General features: G+C 40.1%; 28 non-coding genes and 17 pseudogenes across 28 annotated transcripts; all 45 read left to right on the forward strand.

The window, feature by feature from the left end:
- Positions 1–388: 388 nt before the first annotated feature.
- On the forward strand, positions 389–507 carry LOC114782493 (uncharacterized; annotated as a pseudogene).
- A 144-nt stretch (positions 508–651) lies between these two features.
- LOC114782541 (5S ribosomal RNA) lies at positions 652–770 on the forward strand. Its single transcript, XR_003748076.1, has one exon. It is a non-coding gene; the product is annotated as a 5S ribosomal RNA (ribosomal RNA).
- A 144-nt stretch (positions 771–914) lies between these two features.
- On the forward strand, positions 915–1033 carry LOC114782551 (uncharacterized; annotated as a pseudogene).
- A 142-nt stretch (positions 1034–1175) lies between these two features.
- LOC114782552 (uncharacterized) lies at positions 1176–1294 on the forward strand (annotated as a pseudogene).
- A 143-nt stretch (positions 1295–1437) lies between these two features.
- Positions 1438–1566, forward strand: LOC114782508 (uncharacterized; annotated as a pseudogene).
- A 146-nt stretch (positions 1567–1712) lies between these two features.
- On the forward strand, positions 1713–1832 carry LOC114782492 (uncharacterized; annotated as a pseudogene).
- Positions 1833–1979: 147 nt separating this feature from the next.
- On the forward strand, positions 1980–2097 carry LOC114782498 (uncharacterized; annotated as a pseudogene).
- Positions 2098–2240: 143 nt separating this feature from the next.
- LOC114782559 (uncharacterized) lies at positions 2241–2359 on the forward strand (annotated as a pseudogene).
- Positions 2360–2502: 143 nt separating this feature from the next.
- LOC114782534 (5S ribosomal RNA) lies at positions 2503–2621 on the forward strand. Its single transcript, XR_003748069.1, has one exon. It is a non-coding gene; the product is annotated as a 5S ribosomal RNA (ribosomal RNA).
- Positions 2622–2767: 146 nt separating this feature from the next.
- On the forward strand, positions 2768–2887 carry LOC114782548 (5S ribosomal RNA). Its single transcript, XR_003748082.1, has one exon. It is a non-coding gene; the product is annotated as a 5S ribosomal RNA (ribosomal RNA).
- A 145-nt stretch (positions 2888–3032) lies between these two features.
- On the forward strand, positions 3033–3151 carry LOC114782504 (uncharacterized; annotated as a pseudogene).
- Positions 3152–3295: 144 nt separating this feature from the next.
- LOC114782523 (5S ribosomal RNA) lies at positions 3296–3414 on the forward strand. Its single transcript, XR_003748059.1, has one exon. It is a non-coding gene; the product is annotated as a 5S ribosomal RNA (ribosomal RNA).
- A 145-nt stretch (positions 3415–3559) lies between these two features.
- On the forward strand, positions 3560–3678 carry LOC114782531 (5S ribosomal RNA). The gene has a single exon (XR_003748066.1). It is a non-coding gene; the product is annotated as a 5S ribosomal RNA (ribosomal RNA).
- A 143-nt stretch (positions 3679–3821) lies between these two features.
- Positions 3822–3940, forward strand: LOC114782524 (5S ribosomal RNA). The gene has a single exon (XR_003748060.1). It is a non-coding gene; the product is annotated as a 5S ribosomal RNA (ribosomal RNA).
- A 144-nt stretch (positions 3941–4084) lies between these two features.
- Positions 4085–4203, forward strand: LOC114782543 (5S ribosomal RNA). Its single transcript, XR_003748078.1, has one exon. It is a non-coding gene; the product is annotated as a 5S ribosomal RNA (ribosomal RNA).
- A 144-nt stretch (positions 4204–4347) lies between these two features.
- Positions 4348–4466, forward strand: LOC114782519 (5S ribosomal RNA). The gene has a single exon (XR_003748055.1). It is a non-coding gene; the product is annotated as a 5S ribosomal RNA (ribosomal RNA).
- Positions 4467–4610: 144 nt separating this feature from the next.
- LOC114782547 (5S ribosomal RNA) lies at positions 4611–4729 on the forward strand. The gene has a single exon (XR_003748081.1). It is a non-coding gene; the product is annotated as a 5S ribosomal RNA (ribosomal RNA).
- Positions 4730–4873: 144 nt separating this feature from the next.
- LOC114782550 (uncharacterized) lies at positions 4874–4992 on the forward strand (annotated as a pseudogene).
- A 143-nt stretch (positions 4993–5135) lies between these two features.
- On the forward strand, positions 5136–5254 carry LOC114782520 (5S ribosomal RNA). Its single transcript, XR_003748056.1, has one exon. It is a non-coding gene; the product is annotated as a 5S ribosomal RNA (ribosomal RNA).
- Positions 5255–5398: 144 nt separating this feature from the next.
- Positions 5399–5517, forward strand: LOC114782489 (uncharacterized; annotated as a pseudogene).
- A 143-nt stretch (positions 5518–5660) lies between these two features.
- Positions 5661–5779, forward strand: LOC114782527 (5S ribosomal RNA). The gene has a single exon (XR_003748063.1). It is a non-coding gene; the product is annotated as a 5S ribosomal RNA (ribosomal RNA).
- A 146-nt stretch (positions 5780–5925) lies between these two features.
- LOC114782499 (uncharacterized) lies at positions 5926–6044 on the forward strand (annotated as a pseudogene).
- A 143-nt stretch (positions 6045–6187) lies between these two features.
- Positions 6188–6306, forward strand: LOC114782546 (5S ribosomal RNA). Its single transcript, XR_003748080.1, has one exon. It is a non-coding gene; the product is annotated as a 5S ribosomal RNA (ribosomal RNA).
- Positions 6307–6450: 144 nt separating this feature from the next.
- Positions 6451–6569, forward strand: LOC114782494 (5S ribosomal RNA). The gene has a single exon (XR_003748045.1). It is a non-coding gene; the product is annotated as a 5S ribosomal RNA (ribosomal RNA).
- Positions 6570–6713: 144 nt separating this feature from the next.
- Positions 6714–6832, forward strand: LOC114782511 (5S ribosomal RNA). Its single transcript, XR_003748048.1, has one exon. It is a non-coding gene; the product is annotated as a 5S ribosomal RNA (ribosomal RNA).
- Positions 6833–7178: 346 nt separating this feature from the next.
- On the forward strand, positions 7179–7297 carry LOC114782502 (uncharacterized; annotated as a pseudogene).
- A 143-nt stretch (positions 7298–7440) lies between these two features.
- LOC114782522 (5S ribosomal RNA) lies at positions 7441–7559 on the forward strand. Its single transcript, XR_003748058.1, has one exon. It is a non-coding gene; the product is annotated as a 5S ribosomal RNA (ribosomal RNA).
- Positions 7560–7703: 144 nt separating this feature from the next.
- Positions 7704–7822, forward strand: LOC114782555 (uncharacterized; annotated as a pseudogene).
- Positions 7823–7967: 145 nt separating this feature from the next.
- LOC114782557 (uncharacterized) lies at positions 7968–8084 on the forward strand (annotated as a pseudogene).
- A 144-nt stretch (positions 8085–8228) lies between these two features.
- Positions 8229–8346, forward strand: LOC114782518 (5S ribosomal RNA). Its single transcript, XR_003748054.1, has one exon. It is a non-coding gene; the product is annotated as a 5S ribosomal RNA (ribosomal RNA).
- A 145-nt stretch (positions 8347–8491) lies between these two features.
- On the forward strand, positions 8492–8610 carry LOC114782556 (uncharacterized; annotated as a pseudogene).
- A 146-nt stretch (positions 8611–8756) lies between these two features.
- Positions 8757–8875, forward strand: LOC114782525 (5S ribosomal RNA). The gene has a single exon (XR_003748061.1). It is a non-coding gene; the product is annotated as a 5S ribosomal RNA (ribosomal RNA).
- Positions 8876–9019: 144 nt separating this feature from the next.
- LOC114782506 (5S ribosomal RNA) lies at positions 9020–9138 on the forward strand. The gene has a single exon (XR_003748046.1). It is a non-coding gene; the product is annotated as a 5S ribosomal RNA (ribosomal RNA).
- Positions 9139–9282: 144 nt separating this feature from the next.
- Positions 9283–9401, forward strand: LOC114782539 (5S ribosomal RNA). The gene has a single exon (XR_003748074.1). It is a non-coding gene; the product is annotated as a 5S ribosomal RNA (ribosomal RNA).
- A 145-nt stretch (positions 9402–9546) lies between these two features.
- On the forward strand, positions 9547–9665 carry LOC114782536 (5S ribosomal RNA). The gene has a single exon (XR_003748071.1). It is a non-coding gene; the product is annotated as a 5S ribosomal RNA (ribosomal RNA).
- A 146-nt stretch (positions 9666–9811) lies between these two features.
- On the forward strand, positions 9812–9930 carry LOC114782510 (5S ribosomal RNA). The gene has a single exon (XR_003748047.1). It is a non-coding gene; the product is annotated as a 5S ribosomal RNA (ribosomal RNA).
- A 146-nt stretch (positions 9931–10076) lies between these two features.
- Positions 10077–10194, forward strand: LOC114782509 (uncharacterized; annotated as a pseudogene).
- A 139-nt stretch (positions 10195–10333) lies between these two features.
- Positions 10334–10452, forward strand: LOC114782528 (5S ribosomal RNA). The gene has a single exon (XR_003748064.1). It is a non-coding gene; the product is annotated as a 5S ribosomal RNA (ribosomal RNA).
- Positions 10453–10595: 143 nt separating this feature from the next.
- LOC114782540 (5S ribosomal RNA) lies at positions 10596–10714 on the forward strand. Its single transcript, XR_003748075.1, has one exon. It is a non-coding gene; the product is annotated as a 5S ribosomal RNA (ribosomal RNA).
- Positions 10715–10858: 144 nt separating this feature from the next.
- Positions 10859–10976, forward strand: LOC114782533 (5S ribosomal RNA). Its single transcript, XR_003748068.1, has one exon. It is a non-coding gene; the product is annotated as a 5S ribosomal RNA (ribosomal RNA).
- Positions 10977–11119: 143 nt separating this feature from the next.
- LOC114782495 (uncharacterized) lies at positions 11120–11238 on the forward strand (annotated as a pseudogene).
- Positions 11239–11375: 137 nt separating this feature from the next.
- On the forward strand, positions 11376–11494 carry LOC114782526 (5S ribosomal RNA). The gene has a single exon (XR_003748062.1). It is a non-coding gene; the product is annotated as a 5S ribosomal RNA (ribosomal RNA).
- A 145-nt stretch (positions 11495–11639) lies between these two features.
- On the forward strand, positions 11640–11758 carry LOC114782517 (5S ribosomal RNA). The gene has a single exon (XR_003748053.1). It is a non-coding gene; the product is annotated as a 5S ribosomal RNA (ribosomal RNA).
- Positions 11759–12165: 407 nt separating this feature from the next.
- LOC114782530 (5S ribosomal RNA) lies at positions 12166–12284 on the forward strand. Its single transcript, XR_003748065.1, has one exon. It is a non-coding gene; the product is annotated as a 5S ribosomal RNA (ribosomal RNA).
- A 144-nt stretch (positions 12285–12428) lies between these two features.
- LOC114782532 (5S ribosomal RNA) lies at positions 12429–12547 on the forward strand. Its single transcript, XR_003748067.1, has one exon. It is a non-coding gene; the product is annotated as a 5S ribosomal RNA (ribosomal RNA).
- The last annotated feature ends 1098 nt before the right edge of the window (positions 12548–13645 follow it).

The following is a 13645-nucleotide window of genomic DNA, read 5'->3' on the forward strand; positions in this document are numbered from 1 at the left end:
TGAAGTTTTTTTTGCATCGCTTTGTAGTTTTTTTGTAAAGTAAGTTAGAGGTATTTTCACTCTGTGATATGTTTTCAAGCCTAGGTTTCGTAAGTCCAAAGATTTTCATCAAGCAGAGATTGCTTACGGCCATACCAGCCCAAGAACGCCTGGTCTCGTCTGATCTCGGAACGTCTAAGAAGGCTTGGCCCCTGGTGTGTCTTGGTAGGGAGACCTACTGGGAATACCAGGTGCTGTAAGCTTAACTGTTGAAAAACTTTTTCAAATTACGTTTTTTTGCATCGCTTTTGTTAGTTTTTATCTTAAAGTTAAGTTAAGAGGTATTTTCACTCTTGTGATATGTTTTCAAGCCTAGGTTTGTTTAAGTCCAAGATTTTCAAGCAGAGATTCTTACGGCCATACCAGCCCAAGAACGCCCGGTCTCGTCTGATCTCGGAAGCTAAGAAGGCTTGGGCCTGGTTAGTACTTGGATGGGAGACCTCCAGGTAATACTAGGTGCTTTAAGCTTTAACTGTTGAAAGACTTTTTTAAATGAAGTTTTTTTGCATCGCTTTGTTAGTTTTTTTGTAAAGTAAGTTAAGAGGTATTTTCACTCTGTGATATGTTTTCAAGCCTAGGTTGTTTAAAGTCCAAGATTTTCAAGTAGAGATTGCTTACGTCAATACCAGCCCAAGAACGCCCGGTCTCGTCTGATCTCGGAAGCTAAGAAGGCTTGGGCCTGGTTAGTACTTGGATGGGATACCTCCTGGGAATACCAGGTGCTGTAAGCTTTAACTGTTGAAAACTTTTTTAAAATCAAGTTTTTTGCATCGCTTTGTTAGTTTTTTTCTAAAATAAGTTAATTGTCATTTTCACTCTTGGATATGTTTTCCCGCCTAGGTTTATTTAAAGTCCAAGATTTTCAAGCAGAGATTTCCTACGGCCATACCAGCCCAAGAAAGCCTGGTCTCGTCTGATCTCGGAAGCTAAGAAGGCTTGGGCCTGGTTAGTACTTGGATGGGAGACCTCCTGGGAATACCAGGTGCTGTAAGCTTTAACTGTTGAAAAACTTTTTAAAATGAAGTTGTTTTGCATCGCTTATTTTTTTTTTCTAAAATAAGTTAATTATCATTTTCACTGTTGGATATGTTTTCCCGCCTAGGTTTTTTAAAGTCCAAGATTTTCAAGCAGAGATTTCTTACGGCCATACCAGCCGAAGAACACCCGGTCTCGTCTGATGTCGGAAGCTAAGAAGGCTTGGGCCTGGTTAGTACTTGGATTGGAGACCTCCTGGGAATACCAGGTGCTGTAAGCTTTAACTGTTGAAAAACTTTTTAAAATGAAGTTGTTTTACATCGCTTATTTATTTTTTTCTAAAATAAGTTAATTGTCATTTTCACTCTTGGATATGTTTTCCTGCCTAGGTTGTTTAAAGTCCAAGATTTTCAAGCAGAGATTTCTTACGGCCATACCAGCCCAACAACGCCCGGTCTCGTCTGATCTCGAAGCTAAGAAGGCTTGGGCCTAGCTTGGGCCTGGTTAGTACTTGGATGGGAGACCTCCAGGGAATACTAGGTGCTGTAAGCTTTAACTGTTGAAAAACTTTTTTAAATGAAGTTTTTTTTTGCATCGCTTTGATAGTTTTTTTGTAAAGTAAGTTAAGAGGTATTTTCACTCTGTGAAATGTTTTCAAGCCTAGGTTGTTTAAAGTCCAAGATTTTCAAGCAGAGATTGCTTACGGCCATACCAGCCCAAAAACGCACCGGTCTCATATGATCTCGGAAGCTAAGAAGGCTTGGGCCTGGTTAGTACTTGGATTGGAGACCTCCTGGGAATACCAGAAGCTGTAAGCTTTAACTGTTGAAAAACTTTTTAAAATGAAGTTTTTTTGCATCGCTTATTTTTTTTTTTTTCTAAAATAAGTTAATTGTCATTTTTCACTCTTGGATATGTTTTCCCGCCTAGGTTTATTTAAAGTCCAAGATTTTCAAGCAGAGATTTCCTACGGCCATACCAGCCCAAGAAAGCCTGGTCTCGTCTGATCTCGGAAGCTAAGAAGGCTGGGCCTGGTTAGTACTTGGATGGGAGACCTCCTGGGAATACCAGGTGCTGTAAGCTTTAACTGTTGAAAAACTTTTTAAAATGAAGTTGTTTTGCATCGCTTATTTTTTTTTTTCTAAAATAAGTTAATTATCATTTTCACTGTTGGATATGTTTTCCCGCCTAGGTTTTTTAAAGTCCAAGATTTTCAAGCAGAGATTTCTTACGGCCATACCAGCCGAAGAACGCCCGGTCTCGTCTGATGTCGGAAGCTAAGAAGGCTTGGGCCTGGTTAGTACTTGGATTGGAGACCTCCTGGGAATACCAGGTGCTGTAAGCTTTAACTGTTGAAAAACTTTTTAAAATGAAGTTGTTTTACATCGCTTATTTATTTTTTTCTAAAATAAGTTAATTGTCATTTTCACTCTTGGATTTGTTTTCCTGCCTAGGTTGTTTAAAGTCCAAGATTTTCAAGCAGAGATTTCTTACGGCCATACCAGCCCAACAACGCCCGGTCTCGTCTGATCTCGGAAGCTAAGAAGGCTTGGGCCTGGTTAGTACTTGGATGGGAGACCTCCAGGGAATACTAGGTGCTGTAAGCTTTAACTGTTGAAAAACTTTTTTAAATGAAGTTTTTTTTTGCATCGCTTTGATAGTTTTTTTGTAAAGTAAGTTAAGAGGTATTTTCACTCTGTGATATGTTTTCAAGCCTAGGTTGTTTAAAGTCCAAGATTTTCAAGCAGAGATTGCTTACGGCCATACCAGCCCAAAAACGCACCGGTCTCGTATGATCTCGGAAGCTAAGAAGGCTTGGGCCTGGTTAGTACTTGGATTGGAGACCTCCTGGGAATACCAGGTGCTGTAAGCTTTAACTGTTGAAAAACTTTTTAAAATGAAGTTTTTTTGCATCGCTTATTTTTTTTTTTTTCTAAAATAAGTTAATTGTCATTTTCACTCTTGGATATGTTTTCCCGCCTAGGTTGTTTAAAGTCCAAGATTTTCAAGCAGAGATTTCTTACGGCCATACCAGCCCAAGAACGCCCGGTCTCGTCTGATCTCGGAAGCTAAGAAGGCTTGGGCCTGGTTAGCACTTGGATGGGAGACCTCCAGGTAATACTAGGTGCTTTAAGCTTTAACTGTTGAAAGACTTTTTTAAATGAAGTTTTTTTGCATCGCTTTGTTAGTTTTTTTGTAAAGTAAGTTAAGAGGTATTTTCACTCTGTGATATGTTTTCAAGCCTAGGTTGTTTAAAGTCCAAGATTTTCAAGCAGAGATTGCTTACGGCCATACCAGCCCAAGAACGCCCGGTCTCGTCTGATCTCGGAAGCTAAGAAGGCTTGGGCCTGGTTAGTACTTGGATTGGAGACCTCCTGGGAATACCAGGTGCTGTAAGCTTTAACTGTTGAAAAACTTTTTAAAATGAAGTTTTTTTTGCATCGCTTTGTTAGTTTTTTTCTAAAATAAGTTAATTGTCATTTTCACTCTTGGATATGTTTTCAAGCCTAGGTTGTTTAAAGTCCAAGATTTTCAAACAGAGATTGCTTACGGCCATACCAGCCCAAGAACGCCCGGTCTCGTCTGATCTCGGAAGCTAAGGAGGCTTGGGCCTGGTTAGTACTTAGATGGGAGACCTCCTGGGAATACCAGGTGCTGTAAGCTTTAACTGTTTAAAAACTTTTAAAATGAGTTTTTTTTGCATCGCTTTGTTAGTTTTTTTCTAAAATAAGTTAATTGTCATTTTCACTCTTGGATATGTTTTCAAGCCTAGGTTGTTTAAAGTCCAAGATTTTCAAACAGAGATTGCTTACGGCCATACCAGCCCAAGAACGCCCGGTCTCGTCTGATCTCGGAAGCTAAGAAGGCTTGGGCCTGGTTAGTACTTGGATTGGAGACCTCCTGGGAATACCAGGTGCTGTAAGCTTTAACTGTTGAAAAACTTTTTAAAATGAAGTTTTTTTGCATCGCTTTGTTAGTTTTTTTCTAAAATAAGTTAATTGTCATTTTCACTCTTGGATATGTTTTCAAGCCTAGGTTGTTTAAAGTCCAAGATTTTCAAACAGAGATTGCTTACGGCCATATCAGCCCAAGAACGCCCGGTCTCGTCTGATCTCGGAAGCTAAGAAGGCTTGGGCCTGGTTAGTACTTGGATTGGAGACCTCCTGGGAATACCAGGTGCTGTAAGCTTTAACTGTTGAAAAACTTTTTAAAATGAAGTTTTTTTTAATCGCATTGTTAGTTTTTTTCTAAAATAAGTTAATTGTCATTTTCACTCTTGGATATGTTTTCATGCCTAGGTTGTTTAAAGTTCAAGATTTTCAAGCAAAGATTGCTTACGGCCATACCAGCCCAAGAACGCCCGGTCTCGTCTGATCTCGGAAGCTAAGAAGGCTTGGGCCTGGTTAGTACTTGGATGGGAGACCTCCTGGGAATACCAGGTGCTGTAAGCTTTAACTGTTGAAAAACTTTTTAAAATGAAGTTTTTTTGCATCGCTTTGTTGTTTTTTTTCTAAAATAAGTTAATTGTCATTTTCACTCTTGGATATGTTTTCAAGCCTAGGTTGTTTAAAGTCCAAGATTTTCAATCAGAGATTGCTTACGGCCATACCAGCCCAAGAACGCCCGGTCTCGTCTGATCTCGGAAGCTAAGAAGGCTTGGGCCTTGTTAGTACTTTGATGGGAGACCTCCAGCGAATACTAGGTGCTGTAAGCTTTAACTGTTGAAAAACTTTCTTAAAAGAAGTTCTTTTGCATCGCTTTGTTAGTTTTTTTGTAAAGTAAGTTAAGAGGTATTTTCACTCTGCGATATGTTTTCAAGCATAGGTTGTTTAAAGTCAAAGATTTTCAAGCAGAGATTGCTTACGGCCATACCAGCCCAAGATCGCCCGGTCTCGTCTGATCTCGGAAGCTAAGAAGGCTTGGGCCTGGTTAGTACTTGGATGAGAGACCTCCTGGTAATACCAGGTGCTGTAAGCTTTAACTGTTGAAAAACTTTTTAAAATGAAGTTTTAATGCATCGCTTTGTTGGTTTTTTTCTAAATAAATTAATTGTCATTTTCACTCTTGGATATGTTTTCAAGCCTAGGTTGTTTAAAGTCCAAGATTTTCAAACAGAGATTGCTTACGGCCATACCAGCCGAAGAACGCCCGGTCTCGTCTGACCTCGGAAGCTAAGAAGGCTTGGGCCTGGTTAGTACTTGGATGGGAGACCTCCTGGGAATACTAGGTGCTGTAAGCTTTAACTGTTGAAAAACTTTTTAAAATGAAGTTTTTTTGCATCGCTTTGTTAGTTTTTTTGTAAAGTAAGTTAAGAGGTATTTTCACTCTGCGATATGTTTTCAATCATAGGTTGTTTAAAGTCCAAGATTTTCAAGCAGAGATTGCTTACGGCCATACCAGCCCAAGAACGCCTGGTCTTGTCTGATCTCGGAAGCTAAGAAGGCTTGAGCCTGGTTAGTACTTGGATGGGAGACCTCCTGGGAATACCATGTGCTGTAAGCTTTAACTGTTGAAAACTTTTTAAAAAGAAGTTTTTTTGCATCGCTTTGTTAGTTTTTTTGTAAAGTAAGTTAAGAGGTATTTTCACTCTGTGATATGTTTTCAAGCCTAGGTTGTTTAAAGTCCAAGATTTTCAAGTAGAGATTGCTTACGTCCATACCAGCCCAAGAACGCCCGGTCTCGTCTGATCTCGGAAGCTAAGAAGGCTTGGGCCTGGTTAGTACTTGGATGGGATACCTCCTGGGAATACCAGGTGCTGTAAGCTTTAACTGTTGAAAAACTTTTTTAAAATCAAGTTTTTTTGCATCGCTTTGTTAGTTTTTTTCTAAAATAAGTTAATTGTCATTTTCACTCTTGGATATGTTTTCCCGCCTAGGTTTATTTAAAGTCCAAGATTTTCAAGCAGAGATTTCTTACGGCCATACCAGCCCAAGAAAGCCCGGTCTCGTCTTATCTCGGAAGCTAAGAAGGCTTGGGCCTGGTTAGTACTTAGATGGGAGACCTCCAGGGAATACTAGGTGCTGTAAGCTTTAACTGTTGAAAAACTTTTTTAAATGAAGTTTTTTTGCATCGCTTTGTTAGTTTTTTCTAAAATAAGTTAATTGTCATTTTCACTCTTGGATATGTTTTCAAGCCTAGGTTGTTTAAAGTCCAAGATTTTCAAGCAGAGATTGCTTACGGCCATACCAGCCGAAGAACGCCCGGTCTCGTCTGATCTCGGAAGCTAAGAAGGCTTGGGCCTGGTTAGTACTTTGATGGGAGACCTCCAGCGAATACTAGGTGCTGTAAGCTTTAACTGTTGAAAAACTTTTTTAAATGAAGTTTTTTTGCATCGCTTTGTTGGTTTTTTTCTAAAATAAATTAATTGTCATTTTCACTCTTGGATATGTTTTCAAGCCTAGGTTGTTTAAAGTCCAAGATTTTTAAACAGAGATTGCTTACGGCCATACCAGCCGAAGAACGCCCGGTCTCGTCTGACCTCGGAAGCTAAGAAGGCTTGGGCCTGGTTAGTACTTGGATGGGAGACCTCCTGGGAATTCCAGGTGCTGTAAGCTTTAACTGTTGAAAAACTTTTTAAAATGAAGTTTTTTTGCATCGCTTTGTTGGTTTTTTTCTAAAATAAATTAATTGTCATTTTCACTCTTGGATATGTTTTCAAGCCTAGGTTGTTTAAAGTTCAAGATTTTTAAGCAAAGATTGCTTACAGCCATACCAGCCCAAGAACGCCTGGTCTCGTCTGATCTCGGAAGCTAAGAAGGCTTGGGCCTGGTTAGTACTTGGATGGGAGACCTCCTGGGAATACCAGGTGCTGTAAGCTTTAACTGTTGAAAAACTTTTTAAAATGAAGTTTTTTTGCATCGCTTTGTTGGTTTTTTCTAAAATAAGTTAATTGTCATTTTCACTCTTGGATATGTTTTCAAGCCTAGGTTGTTTAAAGTCCAAGATTTTCAAACAGAGATTGCTTACGGCCATACCAGCCGAAGAACGCCCAGTCTCGTCTGACCTCGGAAGCTAAAAAGGCTTGGGCCTTGGGACTTTTTAAAATGAAGTTTTTTTGCATCGCTTTGTTAGTTTTTTTGTAAACTAAGTTAAGAGGTATTTTCACTCTGCGATATGTTTTCAATCATAGGTTGTTTAAAGTCCAAGATTTTCAAGCAGAGATTTCTTACGGCCATACCAGCCCAAGAACGCCCGGTCTGGTCTGATCTCGGAAGCTAAGAAGGCTTGGGCCTGGTTAGTTCTTGGATGGGAGACCTCCAGGTAATACTAGGTGCTGTAAGCTTTAACTGTTGAAAGACTTTTTTTAATGAAGTTTTTTTGCATCGCTTTGTTAGTTTTTTGTAAAGTAAGTTAAGAGGTATTTTCACTCTGTGATATGTTTTCAAGCCTAGGTTGTTTAAAGTCCAAGATTTTCAAGCAGAGATTGCTTACGGCCATACCAGCCCAAGAACGCCCGGTCTTGTCTGATCTCGGAAGCTAAGGAGGCTTGGGCCTGGTTAGTACTTAGATGGGAGACCTCCTGGGAATACCAGGTGCTGTAAGCTTTAACTGTTAAAAAACTTTTTAAAATGAAGTTTTTTTGCATCGCTTTGTTAGTTTTTTTCTAAAATAAGTTAATTGTCATTTTCACTTTTGGATATGTTTTCAAGCCTAGGTTGTTTAAAGTCCAAGATTTTCAAACAGAGATTGCTTACGGCCATACCAGCCCAAGAACGCCCGGTCTCGTCTGATCTCGGAAGCTAAGAAGGCTTGGGCCTGGTTAGTACTTGGATGGTAGACCTCCTGCGAATACCAGAAGCTGTAAGCTTCAACTTTTGAAAAACTTTTTTAAATTGAAGTTTTTTTGCAACGCTTTGTTAGTTTTTTTCTAAAATAAGTTAATTGTCAATTTCACTCTTGGATATGTTTTCAAGCTTAGGTTGTTTAAAGTTCAAGATTTTCAAGCAAAGACTGCTTACGGCCATACAGCCCAAGAACGCCCGGTCTCGTCTGATCTCGGAAGCTAAGAAGGCTTGGGCCTGGTTAGTACTTGGATGGGAGACCTCCTGGGAATACAGGTGCTGTAAGCTTTAACTGTTGAAAACCTTTTAAAAATGAAGTTTTTTTGCATCGCTTTGTTGGTTTTTTTCTAAAATAAGTTAATTGTCATTTTCACTCTTGGATATGTTTTCAAGCCTAGGTTGTTTAAAGTCCAAGATTTTCAAGCAGAGATTGCTTACGGCCATACCAGCCCAAGAACGCCCGGTCTCGTCTGATCTCGGAAGCTAAGAAGGCTTGGGCCTGGTAGTACTTGGATGGGAGACCTCCTGGGAATACCAGGTGCTGTAAGCTTTAACTGTTAAAAAACTTTTTAAAATGAAGTTTTTTTTGCATCGCTTTGTTAGTTTTTTTCTAAAATGAGTTAATTGTCATTTTCACTCTTGGATATGTTTTCAAGCCTAGGTTGTTTAAAGTCCAAGATTTTCAAACAGAGATTGCTTACGGCCATACCAGCCCAAGAACGCCCGGTCTCGTCTGATCTCGGAAGCTAAGAAGGCTTGGGCCTGGTTAGTACTTGGATGGTAGACCTCCTGCGAATACCAGAAGCTGTAAGCTTCAACTTTTGAAAAACTTTTTTAAATTGAAGTTTTTTTTGCAATGCTTTCTTAGTTTTTTTCTAAAATAAGTTAATTGTCATTTTCACTCTTGGATATGTTTTCAAGCCTAGGTTGTTTAAAGTCCAAGATTTTCAAGCAGAGATTGCTTACGGCCATACCAGCCCAAGAACGCCCGGTCTCGTCTGATCTCGGAAGCTAAGAAGGCTTGGGCCTGGTTAGTACTTGGATTGGAGACCTCCTGGGAATACCAGGTGCTGTAAGCTTTAACTGTTGAAAAACTTTTTAAAATGAAGTTTTTTTTAATCGCTTTGTTAGTTTTTTTCTAAAATAAGTTAATTGTCATTTTCACTCTTGGATATGTTTTCAAGCCTAGGTTGTTTAAAGTTCAAGATTTTCAAGCAAAGATTGCTTACGGCCATACCAGCCCAAGAACGCCCGGTCTCGTCTGATCTCGGAAGCTAAGAAGGCTTGGGCCTGGTTAGTACTTGGATGGGAGACCTCCTGTGAATACCAGGTGCTGTAAGCTTTAACTGTTGAAAACCTTTTTAAAATGAAGTTTGTTTGCATCGCTTTGTTGGTTTTTTTCTAAAATAAGTTAATTGTCATTTTCACTCTTGGATATGTTTTCAAGCCTAGGTTGTTTAAAGTCCAAGATTTTCAAGCAGAGATTGCTTACGGCCATACCAGCCCAAGAACGCCCGGTCTCGTCTGATCTCGGAAGCTAAGAAGGCTTGGGCCTGGTTAGTACTTTGATGGGAGACCTCCAGCGAATACTAGGTGCTGTAAGCTTTAACTGTTGAAAAACTTTTTAAAATGAAGTTTTTTTTGCATCGCTTTGTTAGTTTTTTTCTAAAATAAGTTAATTGTCATTTTCACTCTTGGATATGTTTTCCCGCCTAGGTTTATTTAAAGTCCAAGATTTCAAGCAGAGATTTCTTACGGCCATACCAGCCCAAGAACGCCCGGTCTCGTCTGATCTCGGAAGCTAAGAAGGCTTGGGCCTGGTTAGTACTTGGATGGGAGACCTCCAGGGAATACTAGGTGCTGTAAGCTTTAACTGTTTAAAAAAACTTTTTTAAATGAAGTTTTTTTGCATCGCTTTGTTAGTTTTTTTGTAAAGTAAGTTAAGAGGTATTTTCACTCTGTGATATGTTTTCAAGCCTAGGTTGTTTAAAGTCCAAGATTTTCTAGGAGAGATTGCTTACGGCCATACCAGCCCAAGAACGCCCGGTCTCGTCTGATCTCGGAAGCTAAGAAGGCTTGGGCCTGGTTAGTACTTGGATGGGAGACCTCTTGGGAATACCAGGTGCTGTAAGTTTTAACTGTTGAAAAACTTTTTTAAAATGAAGTTTTTTTGCATCGCTTTGTTAGTTTTTTTCTAAAATAAGTTAATTGTCATTTTCACTCTTGGATATGTTTTCAAGCCTAGGTTTGTTTAAGGTTCAAGATTTTCAAGCAAAGATTGCTTACGGCCATACCAGCCCAAGAACGCCCGTTCTCGTCTGATCTTGGAAGCTAAGAAGGCTGGGCCTGGTTAGTATTTGGATGGGAGACCTCCTGGGAATACCAGGTGCTTTAACTGTTGAAAAACTTTTTAAAATGAAGTTTTTTTTGCATCGCTTTGTTGTTTTTTTTTCTAAAATAAATTAATTGTCATTTTCACTCTTGGATATGTTTTCAAGCCTAGGTTTTTTAAAGTCCAAGATTTTCAAACAGAGATTGCTTACGGCCATACCAGCCAAAGAACGCCCGGTCTCGTCTGATCTCGGAAGCTAAGAAGGCTTCGGCCTGGTTAGTACTTGGATGGGAGACCTCCTGGGAATACCAGGTGCTGTAAGCTTTAACTGTTGAAAACCTTTTTAAAATGAAGTTTTTTTGCATCGCTTTTGTTGGTTTTTTTCTAAATGAGTTAATTGTCATTTTCACTCTTGGATATGTTTTCAAGCCTAGGTTGTTTAAGTCCAAGATTTTCAAGCAGAGATTGCTTACGGCCATACCAGCCCAAGAACGCCCGGTCTCGTCTGATCTCGGAAGCTAAGAAGGCTTGGGCCTGGTTAGTACTTTGATGGGAGACCTCCAGCGAATACTAGGTGCTGTAAGCTTTAACTGTTGAAAAACTTTTTAAAATGAAGTTTTTTTGCATCGCTTTGTTAGTTTTTTTGTAAAGTAAGTTAAGAGGTATTTTCACTCTGCGATATGTTTTCAATCATAGGTTGTTTAAAGTCAAAGATTTTCAAGCAGAGATTGCTTACGGCCATACCAGCCCACGAACACCCGGTCTCGTCTGATCTCGGAAGCTAAGAAGGCTGGGCCTGGTTAGTACTTGGATGGGAGACCTCCTGGGAATACCAGGTGCTGTAAGCTTTAACTGTTGAAAAACTTTTTAAAATGAAGTTTTTTTGCATCGCTTTGTTAGTTTTTTCTAAAATAAGTTAATTGTCATTTTCACTCTTGGATATGTTTTCAAGCCTAGGTTGTTTAAAGTTCAAGATTTTCAAGCAGAGATTGCTTACGGCCATACCAGCCCAAGAACGCCCGGTCTCGTCTGATCTTGGAAGCTAAGAAGGCTTGGGCCTGGTTAGTATTTGGATGGGAGACCTCCTGGGAATACCAGGTGCTTTAACTGTTGAAAAACTTTTAAAATGAAGTTTTTTTGCATCGCTTTGTTGGTTTTTTTTCTAAAATAAGTTAATTTTCATTTTCACTCTTGGATATGTTTTCAAGCCTAGGTTTTTTAAAGTCCAAGATTTTCAAACAGAGATTGCTTACGGCCATACCAGCCAAAGAACGCCCGGTCTCGTCTGATCTCGGAAGCTAAGAAGGCTTGGGCCTGGTTAGTACTTGGATGGGAGAACTCCTGGGAATACCAGGTGCTGTAAGCTTTAACTGTTGAAAAACTTTTTTAAAATCAAGATTTTTTGCATCGCTTTGTTAGTTTTTTTCTAAAATAAGTTAATTGTCATTTTCACTCTTGGATATGTTTTCAAGCCTAGGTTGTTTAAAGTCCAAGATTTTCAAGCAGAGATTGCTTACGGCCATACCGGCCCAAGAACGCCCGGTCTCGTCTGATTTCGGAAGCTAAGAAGGCTTGGGCCTGGTTAGTACTTGGATGGGAGACCTCCTGGGAATACCAGGTGCTGTAAGCTTTAACTGTTGAAAAACTTTTTAAATTGAAGTTTTTTTGCATCGCTTTGTTAGTTTTTTTGTAAAGTAAGTTAAGAGGTATTTTCACTCTGTGATACGTTTTCAAGCCTAGGTTGTTTAAAGTCCAAGATTTTCAAGCAGAGATTGCTTACGGCCATACCAACCCAAGAATGCCCGGTCTCGTCTGATCTCAAAAGCTAAGAAGGCTTGGGCATTGTTAATACTTGGATGGGAGACATCCTGGGAATACCAGGTGCTGTAAGCTTTAACTGTTGAAAAACTTTTTAAAACTAAGTTTTTTTGCATCGCTTTTTTAGTTTTTTTCTAAAATAAGTTAAATGTCATTTTCACTCTTGGAAATGTTTTCAAGCCTAGGTTGTTTAAAGTCCAACATTTTCAAGCAAAGATTGCTTACGGCCATACCAGCCCAAGAATGCCCGGTCTCGTCTGATCTCGGAAGCTAAAAAGGCTTGGGCCTGGTTAGTACTTGGATGGGAGACCTCCTGGGAATACCAGGTGCTGTAAACTTTAACTGTTGAAAAACTTTTTAAAATGAAGATTTTTTGCATCGCTTTGTTAGTTTTTTTCTAAAGTAAGTTAGGAGGTATTTTCACTCTGTGATATGTTTTCAAGCCTAGGTTGTTTAAAGTCCAAGATTTTCAAGCAGAGATTGCTTACGGCCATACCAGCCCAAGAACGCTCGGTCTCGTCTGATCTCGGAAGCTAAGAAGGCTTGGGCCTGGTTAGTACTTGGATAGGAGACCTCTTGGGAATACCAGGTGCTGTAAGCTCTAACTGTTGAAAAATTTTTTAAAATGAAGTTTTTTTGCATCGCTTTGTTTAGTTTTTTTCTAAAAAAAGTTTTAGAGGTATTTTCACTCTGTGATATGTTTTTTGAAGCCTAGGTTGTTTAAAGTCCAAGATTTTCAAGCAGAGATTGCTTACGGCCATACCAGCCCAAGAACGCCCAGTGCATATTCGTTGAGGATCACCACTTTCTGAGAGGGCTTCAGTGGTGCCTCGTCAATTCGCTGGATCCATTGTTGTAATTGACTTTCTGTGTCTGGCTTTGAAATACCTGTTCAAGGCCTTAACCGTACTCCCAGGTATTTCTCAGATTCCTCCGGACCAATCATGTGCAAATCTGCCCTCTGGATTGTCCACGGTTGGCAGCTGTTCACCGTATAGGAATAGTGTGTGGGTGTTAATAGAAAGCCGTGACACTTCTTGGCTTGCACCGTCAAGCCAGTCAATTTACAAAATTTCTCCAGGATTGACAGATTGGAATTCATGCTTTCCCAGCCGTTGCTCAATAGGACTAGATCGTCCGCGAATGCGAGGGCCTCAATCTTCCCGCCTTCTGTTTGAAACCCAACGCCGTGGGTTTCTTGTGTCGCCAACAAGGGATCTATTGCAAGGTTAAAAAGCAATGGACTCATCGGGTCGCCTTGCTTAACCCAGTTCGGATGGATATTTCTGGGGTTTTGGTACCTCCCACCTCAATTGAGGTGTGGCAATCCTCGTAGGAGTTCTGGATAACTCCTATTACATGGCTGTCTAGCCCCCGTCGCCTCAGCACATCCACAATGTGGTTGTGCGATACCGAATCGAAGGCCTTCGCAACGTCAATAAATACCACCGCAAGATGTTTCCGTCCCTTTTGGCTTGCTCCATGATGTATTTGAGAACCATTAGGTTCTCGGAGCAGCCAGGAGATGGATAAACCCTCGCTGCCTCGGATTCAAGGGCACGCCCTTGCCAATCGCTTGGTCAGAATCCGGGAGAAGAGTCTCAAGAGCATCGACCCAATGGTTATTGGTCTCCAGTTTCCAATTTCCATCAGCTGTTCTTGGTCAGCTTGTCTTGGGCAGCAGTATTGATCGACATTG

Source organism: Denticeps clupeoides, unplaced genomic scaffold (genome assembly GCF_900700375.1).
Source record: "Denticeps clupeoides unplaced genomic scaffold, fDenClu1.1, whole genome shotgun sequence".
Lineage (NCBI taxonomy): Eukaryota > Metazoa > Chordata > Actinopteri > Clupeiformes > Denticipitidae > Denticeps > Denticeps clupeoides.